Source organism: Moschus berezovskii, chromosome 5 (genome assembly GCF_049115385.1).
Source record: "Moschus berezovskii isolate FMDL1 chromosome 5, NW_MosBer_1.0, whole genome shotgun sequence".
NCBI classification, from domain to species: Eukaryota; Metazoa; Chordata; class Mammalia; order Artiodactyla; family Moschidae; genus Moschus; species Moschus berezovskii.
Genome location: NC_142464.1, coordinates 79,252,366 through 79,272,741, shown reverse-complemented (window position 1 = coordinate 79,272,741; position 20,376 = coordinate 79,252,366). Strand labels below are relative to the sequence as shown.

At 43.8% G+C, this 20,376-nt stretch overlaps 1 pseudogene; it reads right to left on the bottom strand.

The window, feature by feature from the left end:
• LOC148777857 (mitochondrial pyruvate carrier 2 pseudogene) overlaps positions 1–20,376 on the bottom strand; it is a 103,888-nt pseudogene that overhangs the window by 73,246 nt on the left and 10,266 nt on the right.

Genomic DNA, 20,376 nt, shown 5'->3' with positions numbered 1-20,376 from the left:
TTTAATTTCATGCAGAGGCACCACCAATTCCCTGCTCACACACCGATGCTGTTACCTGTATCCCCATCCATCATTTCCTTCTTCCCTTCAATGAACTTGGAATTCCTCCCTTTGCACAAGCGTCATCTTTCCCCCACCACATCCCCTGCCACCTCCGTGACTTGAGCTGCTAGCATATAGGAGCCTCGAGACCCTGTGTGTTGTGTTCACCAACTATGTGACACTTAGGAAGTGCTCAACAATGATTTACAAACTATCACCATCCTTGTCCTCTTGCATTCGAATATACTACATGAATTTTATCCTCTCAGTACAAAAATGTGCTGCAATGCTCTTGGTTGAGCAAACAGACAAATGTTTTTTCACAAATGCTTCTTCCTTTCCTTGACCACCAAATTTGTCAAAGCAGCTGTCTACATTCACTCTGCCATTATCTTATCCCAAGACCTCCCTCCCCTGTTTATTCCTCAACCCATGACAACCTGGAACCCTACTGTCTCATCCCTCTGTGCTTCTTAAAGAGGTCTCTCTCTCCAAGAGCACCAGCTGTCCTCTGACAGTCAGGAAACTCCTCCACCCTTACCTGAGTTGCTTTCTTGCTGTCCTTAACACTTCTGAACATCTCCCCATTGAATCCTCTTTTTCTTGTTTTTCCTCCTCCCCGCCAGACTTCCCTTCTCTGTCTTATCTAAGGCTCCTCTTTCTCATCCCTTGTCTTCTCCCCTCTCCCTCTGGATAGTCTTATCGCAGCCATGGTTACCCTCCAACTTGGGCTTTTCCACCACTACAGCCCCATTTGTCATATTGGACTCTGTTGTTGTAAATCCCCCCCCAAACCTTCCTCAATGTACATGTGCCAAACCAAGCCCATCTCTTCCACCTCTCAAACCTGCCCTCCATCTGCATTTTCTGTCCTATGATAGGCAACACAGATCATTCAATCATCTGACCAAGACACCTGGGAGTCACCCTAGATTTCTCCCTCCTTCTCACCTTTGAGCTCTAATTGGTCACCAAGATCTATCAGCTTTGCTTCTAAAAAGTGCCCTGAAATCTGGCCATCTCCCCATGGTTAGAGTCAGTTCAGGCATCATCATTTCTCATGAGGAATCCTCTATTGCATTCTAACTTATTTCTTCCCAACCCACATCCTCCTGGGATCAGTTTCTGTTTAAAAAAAAAGAATCTGAATATGATCATCTCTTTTCCTGCTCAGGTTACTTCAGGGCTTACCTAGCCCCAGAGATCTCATGCTTCAGTGTAAAACACCCTCTCTGACCTGCCTCCGGCCTGTTCCTCAAGCCCCACACTCCAGCCATCCTCGATCTTCCGCGCCTCTGCACTTTCAGAATGTGTTTTCCCCTCTTCCTTTACTGACTGGATCTTTCCTATTTATCACTACTGTATAAATCAGGATTTCTTTCCTTGTGATAAAGACCCAACTCAAAGAAGTTTGAGATAAGAATTTATCATCAGGATAATGTATTGTCTCATGAACTCCAAGAACAGCAATCTACTTGAGCTTCAGAAGTACAACTGACCCATGATAAACTCAAGGTTGGAGTGTGGACCCTCCACACAGCTGCAAAACTGAGTGTAACTCACTGTAGGCTCTCTGAAGCCCATGAATCATGTAGTACTATAGAAAAAAGTCCGCTTATAAGTGACCTGCCTGGTTCAACCTTGTGTTGTCCAAGGGACAACTATATTTGGATGGCAGACTATATTATATGTCTAGAACTGTCACAGCAAAGTGCCGCAGATTTTTATTTGTATTTTCTTACAGTTACAGAAGCTGGGAGTCAGAGATCAGAGTGCCAACATGTTCAGTTTTGGTGAGAGCTCTCTTCCTGGCTTGTACGTGACAGGATAGAAAATGAGCTCTAGCATCCTTTCCTCTTATTATAAGGACACTAATCTCACAATGAAGGCTTCACCCTCACGACCTCATCTAAGCCTAATTATCTCCCAAGACTCCATCTCCAAATACCATCACACTGGGGTTAGGGCTTCAATATATGAATTCTGGGGGATACAATTCAGCCCATAGCAACAATCCAGTGCTGGTGGATCCTCTATAGGTACTAGGTCCAGCGAAACGGTTTTTCTCAGAGCAATCACCCTGTTACAGAGCGATCACCCTGTCACAGAGCAGGACAGAAATAGCACCAGTGTGGGATGTGGCATTTGTGACAAAGACCATCTTTTCAGGACTCTTTGTCACAAACGAGCTGGGGAGGGGATGTGGACAGCACAAATACGTGCTGGGGGAGAGAACATATTGTCTCCTAGTTTTACAAGTAAGGAACAACTATTTTGAGAGGGCACCTGAAGGTACATCATCCTCCTTCCCAGATTCTAATCTTCTCAGTTGAGTCAAAATTAAAATAACCAAGCCTGGGTCATCCCCGCACACCAGCCCCGAGTATCCTGTAACATGCATTGACCCTGAACTGCTGATTCGTTTCACATATGACAACATATATGTTTCAATGATGACCCAGAGGGAGGATAAAGGGAGGAGGGAGGTGAGAGGGGGGTTCAGGAGGGGGAACTCATGTACACCTGGGGCGAATTCATGTCAATGTATGGCAAAACCAACCAATATAATATTGTAAAATAAAAAAAATAAAAAAATAAAATAAAATAACCAAGCCTGAGGGCATATATGTTCTTTAAGACAGCCTACACAATAAATGAATATTCTCTTAATCAGTTTTGTAGAAAGGAAGAATGGAGATTGACAGTAAAAGTAGAGTTTGTAAGACAATTAGAAAATGAAGAATTAGGGTTTTTTCCATGTGCATTTTGCCCCAAATTAGGAGTGGGAATAGGAGTTATTTCATTGTGTTTCCCTGGAAGCTAGGAGTCTAGAGATTCCACCATAACAGCTCCGACCTCCCATAGGTCAAAGGGTCTTTTGGGGGTCTTTATGGAGACTTCCTTACATAGGCATAGATTATTAAATCATCATCTTTTGGCGATCAATTCAACCTCCAGTTCTTCTCCCCTACCCAGAGGTCAAGGAGGTGGGAATGAAAGTTTCAACCACTTTTGTTGGTTCTCCTGTCAACCAGCTCCTATCCTTAGGTGCTTTCCATAACAAAAAGACCTTTAGCACTCTCTTCAGGTGAAATTCTAAGGATTTGGGGAGCTCTCTACCAGAAATGGGGATGAAGAACTATAAATCACAATATCACACATGTCTTTTGTTTACAAGTTCTGGAATGAGAGTCTTGAATTTTCTTTTTTTTTTTTCTTTTTTGGCCACTTCTCATAGCATGCAGGATCTTCTCCGGACTAAGGATCGAATGTGTGCCTCCTGCAGTGGAAATGCACTGTCTTAACTACTAGACCACCAAGGAAGTCCTTTTGAATATCTTTTAGTCATTGGGGTTGCCTCTACCACCACCAAGAACCTCTGGGCTGGCCACAACCTTGGAAATGTCCCCTTTACTCTAATTTCCATGGTCTTCTCCTTGATGAGTCAGAGCCAAACATGCAAGAGTCATTCATGCAATATCAGTCAGTTCAGTTCAGTTCAGTCGCTCAGTCGTGTCCGACTCTCTGCGACCCCATGAATCACAGCACGCCAGGCCTCCCTGTCCATCACCAACTCCCGGAGTTCACTCAAACTCATGTCCATAGAGTTAGTGATGCCATCCAGCCATCTCATTCTCTGTCGTCCCCTTCTCCTCCTACCCCCAACCTTTCCCATCATCAGAGTCTTTTCCAGTGAGTCAACTCGTCGCATGAGGTGGCCAAAGTATTGGAGTTTCAGCTTTAGCATCAGTCCCTCCAATGAACACCCACGATTGATACAATTTGTCTCTAGAAAAGAGAACTAAGGGATAGACACACAGTCAGACAGATGGAAACTGCTGGTCAAAAGTGATGTTGGAGGATGTGATCCCATGTCTGCCAAATGGACCAGCTGATTCTGCTTCTTTGATTTCAACTAATTCATCAGAGAAACCAGGCATGCTGCAGTCCATGGGGTCACAATGAGCTGGACACGACTGAGCAACTGAACTGAACTGAACTGAATCTGTCAGCCATAAGTAGTGCTGAAGCTTGCGGCATCTCCTGCTGGACAGACCTACCCCACTACACTGAGTTAATAACTTGCATCCATACCAGAATGTGCCTTCCCTGCAGGCCATCAGAGCCCAAGAGAGAGAAGCTGGAGGAAGCCGATCCTGCTCCCAAATTACCACTCACGCAGGGCAGAGAGGAGCCAGGAAAGTTACTTGGAACTTTCCAGAACAGATGCATGGGAGGATGAATGTGATGTTTTCTGGTAAAAGTCCTGTTCCACTTTCCTGAGGCCTCCCCCAGTACCACTTGCCACTGTTCCTTCATGGAGTCATCTGTGTCTATAGGTGGGAGTGCAGATTTAGTCACCAGAAGGTTCACAATGAATCTAACCAGCACATGGACCAAGGATCAAATAGTGCATTGATCTAAGGCTGAAAATTATTCTCTCTTCTATTTCCCATACCAAAAAATATCATCCAACACAGCTCATCTGAAGTTCTGAAATTAAATCTATTAACAACAGAAAATATTCCAACAAGAAAAATGCCTTTCCTATCATCAAATTCTTGGGGAGTAATATAAGTCCAAGGACTAAATCCTCTTCAGATTAAAACCCAAAGAAATCAATCTTTAAAGCAAAACACGTTGCCCTTGTGAGCCCAAAGTCCAAAATTCTCAAGCTATAACCAGAGTTCTTAAGGCAAAAAAATAGTGGGGGTGTGGGAGGGGATTCGAATTCTTTCTGCAACTGTTTCCTATCTCCCTCTCTTTGGGATGGATATAGTTTCTTCAAGGTTCAGAGTTTCTCATGGATGTCATCTTTCTAAAGAATTCAGAGATTTAATAAGACTCCTATTAGACTAACATCTAACCCTGTCTCACCTGTTCCCTTTAGGTAAGCCCCATCTTTGTGAGGTGTTCCTATAATGTCATAATTCTATATATTTATTGGTCAGGATCCCCAGATAACAGGCAAAACCTGCCTCCTTCTTTGCATTAATTGTTGGTGATACCTAATAATACTCTAATATTTTGTGTGCATCTTTCTAGTCAGCCTTCCTTGGCCAGTTACCAGATTGTGTAATGACTTTGGATAGTTGTCTGAATTTTCCAGGATGTCCCTCTAATTGCTTTTATTGTAGTTTCATTAACATCTCTAAAAGATTGCTTCTCCCAGTTTTTCTGGATTTTAGCTCCTTCTGGGGAAGCCATTCTACACATTTTTCTTGCTTCTCTTCATATGTTAGATTTCTTTGATCCCCAATCCATGTTCAGATCTTATGATAACTAAAGTATCTCCTCCTTCCTAACTCCCTTTTTAAAAGTCATCACACTGGTATGCCTCTCCTTTTCCTATTTCTCTAGCTTAGGCTTCTAGATTATTTTCCTTTCTGTATCTGAAATATATCACCCTTTCTCCTAAGGAAAACTTTCCTTTCCTCCAGCTTTATCAATCTACTCTATTTTACCCCTCATTCTTCTTATATTCCTGTCCTGGTGGTAAAGAGGCACGTTTTTCCTACCACTCCAATTTTTCCTTAATTTCCAGTGAAATCCGATACCTAGAGACAGGAGGCTCCAGGTGTGGGTCCTTTACATGGCCCTCTTGGACTCTGAGTGTGCAACGGTATTATTTGCTTCTCTACCTCATCTCAAGAAGATGCACATTCTCTTTATAATAAGGGTTCTTAGTCTTTTCTCTTTTCTTTTTGGTCTGTTTATCAAGCAAACCCATCACCCTTATGGTGAAGCCATTTAAAGCCATGGTCAGAGCTTATATAATCATCAAATCCATAGTCAGTATGAAACCACATGTTAGGAGCCAATAGACAAGCCAGACAGTTGTGGATACATCTCCAGCCACCTCCTGGGGCTCCAAAGGCAGTTGGCAGATTTGCAGGTGTCTTATACCGCATTGTTTCATAGGTCCGACACTAACAATTTAAGCCATTACCTCATATATTAGTGTTCTGCGCATACATGAAACAATTTTTCTTTTTGTTCAGTTTGAAGTCTCTGCCTGCAGACACAGCTGAGAAATACAATAAAAGCAGCAAATATTGTTCTGCCTGCTCATGCTTAAAATGATCTAATATCTGACACAGACTTTCCCACAAACCAGTGCCTATGCCAAGCAGTGCATGCCAAGTTTCAAGTCAAGAGGCAGCACTCAGCACCATGAAACTGAAGAAGCAAGTGGTCGCTAAGACCTGTGAATAGTTTCCTTAGGAGTGGTATCCCACGCAGGTAGAAATCCCACTCCCTAAGCCTAAGGCTTAACTACTCAAAGCAAGATAACATCAGAAGCCTCACTTTCCACCTGTTCCTTTGCTCTCCAAATGCTCAGCCCTGTCAATATATCATGGTTCTGGGTTCACACAACAGATAGCAGGGCTTTAGGGAGGTAAAAAAATAACACCGTTGCTCTCCATCCATGTTCAGATAATCACCTCAGTTGAGCAGATGGAGATCAGAATATCATTCTTATCACCAATAAGGCTGTTGAGACCACGGTCTGGGTCTGTGATCATGTCTGACTCACTGACAACTCTCTCTTGAGTCTGACACTTGCTCTCCCAGACATGGACTGGCTTGGACAGCCAATTCCTGCTGCTCCCTTCACTCTGGGAGCCTGTGTTTTTCCTTCTCTCAAGTCATGTAAACATCACAGAGCATCCCCAGGTCTCGGGACAGAAAAGGGATTACCAGTGCAAACCTATCACATATGTCACTCATAGACACACATTTCTCTTTAATCCATGAGCCTGCCTAAGAGTGTTTTTGTCCCTTCTCTGATTGTTCGCCCTGGGGATGAAGCTGTCTAGCTTCTCTGGTGGGGGCAGTTAAACTTTAAAGACCCTCTCATCTGCCATGTCATGGGGACCCTGGGGGGAAGCTATTATTATTTAATACATACCAAGAGCCTTCAACTCCTTGATGCTTCCCATTGATCTCACTCTCACTAGTTAATGCTGATGGCATTTCTGTATGGTGTCACCGCTATACGGATGTTGATAAATGCTATATAAAATTCTATTAAGTTAATCTAATGGCTGCCATGCTGGTTCCCCTAATGACACGGCAGATAAGAGAGCCTTTAAAGTTGAAGTGCTCCCAGGAAAGCTGGAAATTGTTCCCCTCGGTGCACGATTGTGAAAATAAGCAAGCTGTAGCTATTCCTGGGGTTTCTTCACAACCTCAACCTCCCGTGCCCAAACTCCAGGCTCCATGTGAGGAAACACTTTCCTGGGGCTCCTAGAGACAGCTTTCAAAGCATCCGGACTTCCCACTCACACTTGCTCTTCTCTGCCTTCTCATCTCTGCTTCCTGCGTCCTTCTTTCCTGCTGTCTTTCTCTTTGCTCAGTTCAGTTCAGTTCAGTCTCTCAGTCGTGTCCGACTCTTTGCGACCCCGTGAATCACAGCACGCCAGGCCTTGGATTCCATGTATAAGTGAGGTCATATGCTACTTGTCTTTCTCAGTCTGACTTACTTCACTGGCATAATGCTCTCAAGGTATATTCATGCTGTCAAAATGACAGGATCTTCTTCTTTTCAAAAGAGTTTTATTGGAGTATAGTTGATCTACAATGTTGTGTTAGTTTCAGGCATATAGAAAAGTGAATCAGTTATACATATAAACAGACCTACTTTTTTTAAAGATTCTTTTCCCATATAGGCTATTACATATTATTGAGTAGAGTTTCCTATGCTATACAGCAGGTTCTTGTTAGTTATCTGTTTTATATATAGTAGTGTGTATAAGTCAATCCCAATATATCTCTCCTCTCCCTCTATCCCCTGGTAACCATGTTTGTTTTCTACATCTGTGACTCTACTTCTGTTTTGTAAATAAGTTAATTTGTACCTTTTTTTTAAATTTCACATCTAAATGATATCATGATAGTAGTCTTTCTGTGTCTGACTTACTTCACTCAGAATGGCAATCTCTATATCTAACCATGTAGTTGCAAATGGCATTGTTTTTAATGACTGAATATTATTCCACTATATATACATACGAATTCAGTTCAGTTGCTCATTCATGTCTGACTCTTTGCAACCCCATGGACTGCAGCATTCCAGGCTTCCCTTTTTTATCCATCCCTCTGCTGATAGACATTTAGGTTGCTTCGATGTCCTGGCTATTGTGAACAGTGCTGCTATGAACGTTGGGGTGCATGCATCTTTTCAAATTATGGTTTTCTCCAGTCATATGCACAGGAACGAGACTGCTAGATCATATGGCAGTTCCATTTAGTTTTTGAAGGGACCTCCATACTGTTCTCCATAGTGGCTGTGCCAATTTACATTCCCACCAACCATGTAGGAGGGTTACCTTTTCTCCACATCTCCTCCAGCATTTGTTTTTAATGAATATTTTGATGATGGCCATTCTGACTGGTATGAGGTGATACCTCAATGTAGTTTTGATTTGCATTTCTCTAATAATTAATAATGCTGAGCATCCTTTCATATGCTTTTTGGCCATCTGTATGTCTTCTCTGGAGAAATGTCTATTTAGATCTTCCACCCATTATTCGTTTGCTTTTTTGTTTTTTTTCAGTTGAGCTGCATGAGCTGTTTGTATAATATATTGTGGAGATTAATCCTTTTTGGTTGCTTTGTTTGTAAATATTTTCTTCCATTCTGAGGGAGTCCCCAAATTCTTCACATAGCCTACAAGGCCCAGAATAACTTCTATATTCCTATTTGGACCTCCCAATCCCTCCCTCTATGTCTTCCCATATCAGCCTCCTTTCCGATTGTTAAATGCTCCAAATTTCTTCTTGCAACTGAATTTCTACACATGTTACATGTTTTATATGTAATAAGTTTTTACTGAGTACCTGATATGTGCATGGCACTGGGATGGAAACTGAAGGTGCTTCAGTGACTAAGACCAATGCTACTCCGGATCTCCTTGGGAAACCAGTCTAGATGGGGAGATGGAATTGTAAACAAGTAATTAGACAAATGGCTACATAATGCCAGTTGCTAATGAAGGAAGGAAGGAAGAGTATAGTGCATCATTTCCTCTGTTTAAAAAGCCTTTTTCTTCAACCTGGCCTGAGCAATTATTCAACGGACATGTCACCTCCTCAGAGCACCCTTACATGATTCCCATATTAAGTCAAATTTCTCTATAATGCACCTTGTAACTTTTCTTCATAGGTGATATTAAAAATGTAAAACAACTCATTTAGATTTTGTAATTATTTGCTTAACCTCTATCCCCTCCATCGTGTCCTAATTCTTCTTCCCTACCACGTCCAGGTTGTGCATGTGTGCTCAGTCGTGTTCACCTCTTTGCAACCCCATGGACTGCATCCCGCCAGGCAAGAAAACTAGGGTGGGCTGCCATTTCCTCCTCCAGGGGATCTTCCTGACCCAGGGATTGAACCTGAGTTTCCTATGCCTCCTGAATTGCCAGATGGGTTCTTTTGCCAATGAGCCATCTGGAAAGCCCATTTTGATGAATAATCAACATTAAAAAAAATAAGATTTTGCTAAAATGAGTACCTGGGATATAGGTACATTTGAGGAAGAGAACCATACCTGCATGTTTGTTAGGTTCTGATTATACACATGTTCTTCCTACAACCTGACCCTGTCATCCCAACATTTGTTAATTTCTTGAGGGCAGAGAAATTGCTTTAATCTCTACTTGCTGGTACTAAGCACAGAGCCTGCACATGGTAGATACTCAGAGCAGGGTAAGGAAGGAAGAAGGACGGGTGGCAGAGATGGAGAAGAGATGGAAGAGGGAAAGGATGATGTTAAGTTTATATAGAATTATACTTCTTTAGTATACTGTCTAGAATCTAAGCTGCCCAGTACAGTAGCCACTAGCTACATGTAGCTATTAAAATTAAAATGAATTGAAATTAAAAATTCGGTTCATCAGCACTAGTCATATTTCAAGTACTCAAAAACTACATATGGCTTGTGGCTACAATATTGGACAAAGCAGATGTAGAACATTTCCATCATTGCAGAAAGTTCTATTGAACAGATTCTAGACGTCTCCAAAATGTTCATAAACATGTTGTTTGGGGGAATTAGGTAGGCATCTGAAGTGGTTTTGCTAAGACTGAGATAAGGAAGTGAAGACCCCAGTCTTTAGACCCTGAATGTAATGCAGGCAGTTATACCTGTGTTTCTTTGACCAGATGGAAAAAAACAAAAAACAGAGCAATACTTGGTTTATCTGAGTTTAAGAAGATAAAATAATCTTATGATTTAACAGACCTATAGCATAAATTTGAAAAAAAGCCCCTTTAGGATTAATTATTTCTATCACTCAATCTTCATTCATGTTTAAAATATCATCCCCTTGTCACTGGGGTCACCTCAGTTAGGCAAGCGGGCAGGCTTCTAACACTGAGGGAAGATCACCGTCATTGGTTGTAACGCACTAACACAGACTTGGTGAAATTGCATTTTCTTGATGCACCAATTTAGTTAATAAATAGACACTCTTTAAAAAATTCTCTTTGCAGGATATTCTCTTTGCAGCAATAATGTGCATCCATTATATATTTCTCACACCTTAAAGTGTACTCCAGCTGGACTTGTACTTAAGGACTTTTTATTAGGTTTTTGTTATTACCTTTACTTAAAAGAAAAAACCAGTCACCGACAGGATTGACGGATTGAGCTCTTTCTCTATTCCATGGATGGTGGTGCATGGCTGTTCTTGGTGGAGCAATTTCTCTGGTTAATTCTGATAACGAAAAAGACTCTGGCATGCTAACTAGTTAGGAAACCCCTGAGCAGTTGGTGTTCCCCAACTTAGAAGGACAAGTGGCATTCAGCCATCTGAGACTGAGCACTAACAGGCATCTGTGATGCCCTTAGATGTCTGGAGCTGCATAAGCACTGCACTGTTTTGGAGAAGGAAATGGCAACCCACTCCAGTATTCTTGCCTGGAGAATCCCATGGACCGAGGAGTCTGGCATGCTACAACTCATAGGGTTGCAAAGAGTCGGACACAACTGAAGCAGCTTAGCACACAAAAGAAACAAAAGTAAAAACAAAATTATTAAGCTCAGAATGTTCATTAATTTAAAGTCAGGGCTTTTCCTCTCTTTCCCTCCTGACTCCTCCCCCCTGCCACCTAGAGTCTGAAATAGATTTTACTGTCCTAGACCTTGAAAGTTCAGTGCACTTATTGGAAAACAGGGCACCATTTTCTTTTAGGCAATTTCTTCAACAGTGAAGTAGAGAGAGCATCTGCAGAAAGTTTAGGAAGAGGGGAGTGGCGGAAACAACATGCCAGATAGAAAACAACACAATCCCTCCAGAATGGCAAGAAAATCTGTGGCAAGGAAGCCAAGAGAACAGTCTTAGCAATGTATTCCAAACTTCCTGCGGTTGTTTATATCTTCTGACAGATAAGAAGTTTCTATATATAGCTGTGCTTTAGCAAAACACTTTTCAGCTCAGGCTGTAGCCAAAGAATTGAAGGTATAGCACAATGGAAGTTTTGTAAGGAGAGAGAATGTTTTGTTTTTTTTTTCAGTTTGATAAATCAGATATATGAGGAATTCAGATGCCAGATTCTTCTTCAAACCATGCTGCTCTCTTTGCCGGGGTTAATCTAAACACTGAATAATTAAACAAAATATGTGAAAGTGAAAGTCTCTCAGTCACGTCCAACTCTTTGTGACCCTATACAGAGTCCATGGACTTCTCCTGGCCAGAATACTGGAGTGGGTAGCATTTCCCTTCTCCAGCAGATCTTCCCAACCCAGGGATCTAACCCAGGTCTCCCACATTGCAGGCGGATTCTTTACCAGCTGAGCCACCAGGGAAGCTAATTCCATATTGACTCAAGGCTGTGGAGAGTGGAGGTTTGGCTATAATCCATTGCTTTGGTTCTGAAGGTTCAGAGATACCTGGTAACCTCTCCTAACCGAAAGACTGAAAATGCAAGTAACTATTAACGCTAACCCTCACTGAGATAAGAGACATGTTACTCTAAGTCTCAAACCAGAGAATGCTGACCTCCCAGAAAAAGTCTATGACCCCAACATTCTCAGACCCCTTGACCTTAACTATTAACTCCTTTCTGCCTCTTCTACCATTGTATAAGCAATGAGCAAAGCATGTACTTCATTCCAGCCCAGACCTCTTGTGTGGACTCCAGACAGCCCTGCCCTCAAACTTGTTTTGCTGTCTGTCTTCCCCACCTCAGTCAATGGCAGTTCCATCCCTCCAGTTGCTCAGCCAAAACCCCGGAGTCAGCTGTGACTCGTCTCTCTCTAGTTAAACCCAACAAATCTTGAATCTGATCACTTCTCACCCCTCCAGGGCAATCACCCCTGTCCTGGGGTTGTCAACCTCACTTGCTAATTTCACCACCCAGTGGATATTTGGCAACATCTGGAGGCACTTTCAGTTGTCACAGTTAAGAAGGCACTATTGAGGGCTTCCCTGGTGGCTCAATGGCAAAGAATCTGCCTACCAGTGCAGGAGACACAGGTTCTATCCCTGGTCTGGGAGGATCCCACATGCCATGGAGCAATGAAGTCCGTGCACCACAGCTATTGAGCCTGTGCTCTGGAGCCTGGGAGCTAGAACTACTGATGCCCACATGTCCTAGAGCTCCAGTTCCTCAACAAGAAAAGCCACCTCAATGAGAGGTCTGCACACCACAGCTAGAGAAAAGCCCACACAGCAAAGAAGACCCAAATATATAAAATTACAAAAATAAAAAGAAGGCACTTCTGGCATCTAGTTGCCAGAAGCCAGGGATGCTGCTAAACATTCCCCAAGGCACAGGACAGGCCCCACAACAAACTATCCAGCTTAAAACATCAACAGCGCATTGGTGGAGAAGCCCTTTCCTAGTCGAAGCCCCTATCTCTCTGGCCTGGATCATTTCCATAGCCTTCGAACTGGTCTCCCTACTTCTGTTCTTGCCTCTTCCCCCACAGCTATTCTCCACAGGAACCAGAGTTATCCTGTTAAAATAAGTCAGATCATGTCACTTCACTATCAAAAACACTCACCCAATACCTCATCTTGCTCAGAAAAATCCAAGTCTTCCCGGTGGCCTGCAAATGCTTATGGCCCGGGATACATCTCTGACCCATTCTCTGCCTCTCTGCCCACCTCCTACTCGACTCCAGCCGCCCTGGCCTCTCTGTTAGCCCTTGAGTCCTCCAGGTACATTCTTGTCTTCAGCTCTCTGCTTATGTGCCCTCTACCTGAAACACTATATGATGGCCCCAGTGGGAAACTGTTAAGAAATTATATGAGCTATAAGGTTTGGCATTAGAGAAAGTAAACGCCTAGTTTAAGTAAATCATCTCATGAATGTGGTCAATGAGGGTCTGGGAGGTTCATCATCATAGAAGTTAGTTTAGGGGCATGGCAGAAATCTCCATAAACGAAGCAGTACTGAGATGCTTAGGGGTTCAGTGTTACAGATCATCACCCTTGTTGGAGTCTCCCCCATCCAACTCCACCCCATCATACTCCTGGAGCTCCAGTGCCCCAAAGTAATTTCAGACCCTAGTTATTTGGCTGTTGGAGTCAACTACCCACCCAAACTCAACCATCTTCCTCAGGGGAAGGGAAAGTTGATGGTTGGAGAAGCTTATGGGAATGAGGAAAGTTCAGTTCAGTTGCTCAGTCATGTCCGACTCTTTGCAACCCCATGAATCACAGCACGTCAGGCCTCCCTGTCCATCACCAACTCCCGGAGTTTACTCAAACCCAATTCTATCTAGTCGGTTATGCCATCAAGCCATCTCATCCTCTGTCATCCCCTTCTCCTCCTGCCCCCAATCCCTCCCAGCATTAGGGTCTTTTCCAATGAGTCAACTCTTCGCATGAGGTGGCCAATTGGAGTTTCAGCTTTAGCATCAGTCCTTCCAATGAACACCCAGGACTGATCTCCTTTAGGATGGACTGGTTTGATTTCCTTGCAGTACAAGGGACTCTCAAGAGTCTTCTCCAGCACCACAGTTCAAAAGCATCAATTCTTCTGTGCTCAGCTTTCTTCACCATCCAACTCTCACAACCATACATGACCACGGGAAAAACCATAGCATTGACTAGACGGAACTTTGTTGGCAAAATAATGAGGAAAGGGATCCCCTTTAATGTTACTCCTTCCTGGATCCCTGGAACCAGACGGGAGACTGGGATGGCCTAGGAATGACAACTAGAGGGTTGAGGGTTGGTGAGGACGGGGGGTGGGGTGGGGCTGGGGGATGGGGGAGAGGCCTCTCTCCCCTTCACCTACTCTTCTTGGCACAGACATACTTAAGACACTCTAAAAGGTGTGTCTGCTGCCAGCACTGCTCCTTAGATGGCTTTGTTAACAATGCAAAATGGAACATTTACATTTTCTTTCATTTATTTTTTTTGGCCATGCCACGCAGCTTGTGGGATCTTAGTTCCCCGAACAGGGATCAAACCTGGGCCCCCTGCAGTGGAAGCACAGTGTCCTAAATGGGAAGCTCTCATTTACACTTTCTTAATAGCTATCTCTGAACCATTTACCACCCCGTAGGATCATTACATTTCTCTGAGTTCCTTCAAAATGAAAATAAAAGTCCTAGTGTGCATTTAGGGGGTTCACTGGAAAATTAGGAAGATCCCTGTAATGTTGCCACCCTCACGCAAGTTGCAAGAAGCACCCAAAAATAACTTAAATGCTTCATAAATCGACCAACTGTTGCATTTTAATAAACTAAGAAGAGGAAAAAATCCTTTCTAAGCTTCTAAGGAGTTACTAGTATCTTCCTTAGAGCTATTCCCTGGGCAGGTTAACACTTCAACAGAGTGAATACACAGTAGCTACTCAATCAAGTTTAACTGTAAATGATGGGAATTGATTAACCTGCCCGTGATTGGAAGTTTGAACGCACAAATGGAGGAGTCCTCCTGGGCGGCCCTCCCCTCAGACTCAGGCAGCCCCAGACTTAATGTGGCTTGAGGTCTGTGACTTGCATTCTCCTCTTCACTTTCCCTCCAGGAACAAGAAATGGGAAAAGGGCAAGAAACAGAACCCCTCCCTTCTCCTGGCCTTCCAGAGGACAGTGGGTGTGGTACTCCTGCCAGCAGCAATGGGAGTAGCAATGGGAGCAGCAGAATGTACTGCCGGGCCCACATGGAGGCCAGCTCTGAGCCTTCTTTCAAGCCTCTCTAGATTTCCCTGCAAGTGATTCAGTAGGGCCCTCTTCCTTTCTCTCCCACTTTGCAGTATGCATCTCTGCTCACTTCTTCCCTTGTCCAAGACCTTGTTTGTCAATACTTGAAATACATACTTAATGTTTTCTTTTTTCTCAAGCAGGTATAGTCAGGAATCAGGCTACTGTTACTACTTTGCTGCTGCTGTTGCTAAGTCGCTTCAGTTGTGTCCGACTCTGTGTGACCCCATAGACGACAGCCCACCAGGCTCCCCTGTCCCTGGGATTCTCCAGGCAAGAACACTGGAGTGGGTTGCCATTTCCTTCTCCTAATTCCTACTAAAAATAACAATAGCTAAAATTTTTTGAGCTCTCACTAAGTGCCAGACCCTATCTTAAAGATTCATTTAATCCTCACACCAACCCTAATAGGACCTTTATGGTGGGTTTTGAAAGAGCCCAAAAACCAGCACCCCTGCCACCCACTGAAGTTGAGAACTAACTGATAGATTGACATGGTATCTGGAAAATGGAAATCAAATGTTCTTTATTATAACATAGCCAATAAGGTAGAACACAGATTAGGGCTTAGGCTCCCACAGAATTAAATTCACTACCCAGTCTTATGGAACTCATCACTCTCAGCCCTTCCTTTCAGTTTTTCTCATTTATATCAGCACACTGTGCTCCAGACCTTGTTATAACCCAGACAGTCTTGGTCACAGAGTATGCTGCGAATTGCAGGAACTACTCCAGATGGAAATGAGGGAAAAGCATCTAAGATAGTAGAGGGCAAAGCTTTTCAGAGAAGGACCCGCAGGCCAGCTCCAAGGCCAAGCGATGGGATGAATTCAAGTTCATTGTCATGCTGGGACTCAAAGCCTCTGAGTCAAGTGATGGGGTATGGTGCGGGCCCCTTGGTAAAAATGTGAGTGCATCATATCGAGCATAGATCAGAGGAGGCTCAGAAAGCTGGGTCCAGCTTTTGGGAAGAGAAGCTGGAAGAGAGGGGAAGGTCAAGGTCCCAGCTGTTTGGGGATCTAGGGCAGCCTCTAATCACAGAGGAATTTAGACTGAAACTGGGGGAGTGAGGATGTGCTAAAGCCTAGATAAGTGGAGGACACTTGGAGGGCAGGGAGGCACACGGGCTACAGGTTTTTGAGTGGGATGAGGGCCCCTTCTGGCCCTTATCCACAACACACAGCTAACTGTCCCGCTGTCCTGTGGCAACAGGTGATAAAGGAGCTCCCGACTTACCACACTCCTGGTCTTACCAGATCAGGACAGAGGTAGATACAGAACCCTCAGCTCTTCATGAATGTGGTGTAAGCACAGTCACAGCTATTTTCTTGGAGTAATATGATCAATTAATTATTGTCCACAAAGCCCCTTTTTAAACTGGAAATATCAATAGAAATAGTAAAACTAATAAGTAGAAGTCCTGACCCTTCTTCCAATCGTGATGAGCCTGTCTCAAAGAAGCAGACTGACCCCAGGAGCAGGTGTTTTTAAATGGGAAACAAAGATTTCATGTTCTCGTCATCTCTCAATCCTTAGGCTTCGTATACTGGATCCTACTGCTGGCCCACAGCCACTGCCTCCCAATTTCTGCCTGCGGACCGCTCCCCACCTCTCTGCTGCTCCATCTGAATGAGGGCTTTCTATACCACAGAGCTTGTTCTGATGCCAGGAACAACTGGGGTTCTATTTGTTCTGGACCCTGGCAATTAAAAGGTAAATAAACCCAGGTCCCCACTCTTGAGAGGAAAAAGAGGCAGCCAGTAAACAGAAATACCAAGTTAAAGTGCTGAGTCTCCCAGATGGTATATATGTATTTACATTCGTTGTTGTTTAGTTGCTAAGTCATGTCTGACTCTTTTGCAACCCATGGACTATAGCCTGCCAGGCTCCTTCTGTCCATGGGATTTCCCAGGCAAGAATACTCAAGTGGGTTGCCATTTCCTTCTCCAGGGGATCTTCCCAACCCAGAGATCGAACCTATGTCTCCTATATTGGCAGGCAGATTCTTTACCATTGAGCCACCAGGAGGCCCCTATATATATTATATGTGTGCGAAGTCACTTCAGTTGTATCCGACTCTTTGCAACTCTACCACCAGTGCCACCTAGGAAGCTATGTGTATATATGTATAGTATAGTATTCTTGCCTGGAAAATTCCATGGGCAGAGGGGCCTGGTGGGCTACAGTCCATGGGGTTGCAAAGAGTTGGACACAGCCAAGTGACTGAACACACACACATACACACACATATAAATACATATAATATCAAGACAGACAGAAAGAGAAAGAATGATTTATTATGAGGAATTGGCCTTCGCAATTATGGAGGCTGAGAAATCCCACAGTCTGCCATCTGCAAGCTGGAGACACAGGAAAGCAGGTGGTGTAATTCAGTCTGAGTCAGAAGGCCTGAGAAACATGGGAGCCAATGGTGTAAGTTCCAGTTCAAAAGCAGAAGACCAATCTGGCTTCTGAATGAATTTTCCCCAATGGGAAACAGGAGAGGCTGGAGGACAGGATGAGAGAGAGGCTGGGGTGCCTATTTACCTGTTCCCCTTGCCTACTCACTGTCTGGCAGCTTCTGTTTTCTCTCTAACTAAACCACAGCTCTGGTCAGACAACCCCTTTTCCAGGTCAGCTTCCAGCAGACTCTGGAACCACCTCTCTCTCGCCTTGCCCCTTTGAGTCTGGGGTCATAGTGGATCCTTCTGTTACTAGTCCCAGAATGCCCCTTAACTGATCCATGTTGTTCTTCAGTTAGACCCTCTGAGCTGTCCCTGGCTCCTGTGAGACCCTGACTGATACAGGATGTGATGGTTTTATCTGAACAAGGGCTGAAGAAGACTGACACAAAGCAAAGGCAATAGGAATATAGAAGAGCATAGAAATTTAAGAGCTCTGATAGAAAGAAGCAAAAGAATTCAGTGTCATGAAATGGATTAGTTATCAATTGCTGTGTGACAAATTACTACCAACGTAGTGACTTTAAAACAATACACACTTATTATTTTGTATTTTCTATCAGTCAGGAATCCAGGCATGGCTCAGTAGGGGTCTCTGCTTCTAGACATCTCATTAGGCTGCAGTCAGCTTGTCAGCCAGGGTTGAGATCTCATCTGAAGGCATGACTGGAGAAGGATCCAATTTCAAGCTCACATGGTTAATGGCAAAATTCAGTTGGGTTGAGGGCCTAAATTCCTTCCTAGCTATTGGTTGGAGGCTGCCCTCAGCTCCTTGCCATGTGGCCATCCCTGATGTGACAGCTGGCTTTATCAGAGTCTGTGGAAGAAAGACTTCTAGCCAGACAGAAGTCACGCTCTGATGTACCCTGATCACAACAAGGATACCCCATCACATTTGCCATATTCTGCCTGTTAGGAGCAAATCGCAGATCCTGCTCACATGCAAGGGAGGGGATTACACCAGAGTGTGAACATCAGGAGGTGGGGATCACTGGGAGTATTTTATAATCTGCCTGCCACAGGAGGAAGGGGAGGTGTCTCCTGGGGTTTTTACTTATAAATAATGCCATTTGTCAAGAGAGAAAATGGAAGAACAAGAGGATCAGATCTGAGGGGAAAAGTGGGTAGTGAATCTGAGGGTCAATGGGAATCAGAAATGGAGGTCTGATCAGAGGATCAAATTTACTTCAGCTCAACTGTGCAAAAGGGTTTCCCAGGTAGAGCAGTGGTAAAGAATCTGCCTGCCAATGCAGGAGCTACAGGAGATGTTGGTTCAATCACTGAGTCAGGAAGATCCCCTGGAGGAGGGAATGGCAACCCACTCCAGTATTCTTGCCTGAATCCCATGGACAGAGGAGTCTGGTGGGCAACAGTCCATGGGGTCACAAAGAGCTGGACATGACTGCGTGACTGAGCATGCATACACAACTGTGCAAAGAGAAAAAGGCTTGGATTTGGGAGACAAAGGACTAGGTCAGGTCTTGAGGACTCTAAAGGCAGTTTGTCTTGTTCTGTTCATTTTTCAGTAAAATCAAGTGATAAAAGAGACCTATGACCAAATTCTTTGTAGCAAGAATGTAGGAGAAGAAAGCCCACTTGTATTTTCAAGAGCAAGAACTGCATTTCTTTTAAAGGCTACATTTCCACATTTACTGAAAGGGAGCAAGAACCAGACCAATTGTCTCTAGTTCTGAATTTATTTCCTGAAGAAAAGACTGAGGCTTCTTCTGAGAGAAAAATGATACTTCGATAGCCCTCTGAAGTGCCTGTGAGTGAGTGTTTTGGATTCAGAGAGAAGGTAGCTAAAGGGCTGAGCAGGGTGTGGGGCAATGCAAGAAACGCAGGCATCAGAAATCCAGAAACCACTGTCCTGGCACTACTTCTTGGTTCTGGAACATGCAGCCTGTCCCTCAGTATCCCCGCCCCACTCCCCGAGCTCAGTCTCCAGGCTTCTTCCACAGGGAGATCATCTGTCCTGCTCACCCTTCTGAGCTGTCCTGACAACTAATGAGAACATGTATTCCATGGAAATTCAGAAGGTGACCACAGAGGAAAATAAGATTCAGGCCCCATCCTTGGTGAGTTACAGGCCTGTTGATATGTGTGAGCCTGCTTTATCAACTACAGAGTGGCTAACAAATGTGACAGATGACCCACAGAACATGTATCTGTAGCACCAGTGTCATTCCTAACCTAATGTACAAATTAGGAGCAGGCAGAAAGTTCAGTCAACTACCCACAAGAGTTTTCTGTTATGACAGAGCCCAAAGTTTTCTGACATGACCACACTTATTACCAATGCTTACCCATTCATCCAACAAACATGTTCTGATTTAATATTTTAAATCAGTCTTACTTAGTACTACGGGTATTACCACCTACCATCTAGGTATCCTTGAATAATACTCAATCTCTTTGCATTTCAGTTTGTTTATCTGTAAAGTGGGAAGAAGAACAATAATAAAATAATAATCCACCTCAAATGAGAGGGCCAAGAGAGTGAATGGATATAAAATGGTTCTTTCAGCTCCATGATGATAGTACAAATGTGAACCAAGTTTACTATCTGCTGTGTCTATTTCAGCTCAGACTGCAATCCTGGAGGTAATTCTATCACCATACAGCTGAAGTTGACAGTGGCAGAGATTCTCTCCCCTAAATTCTATGGCATGCTACTTCTTCTGGCCCTTCGTAATGGAAATGGAAACA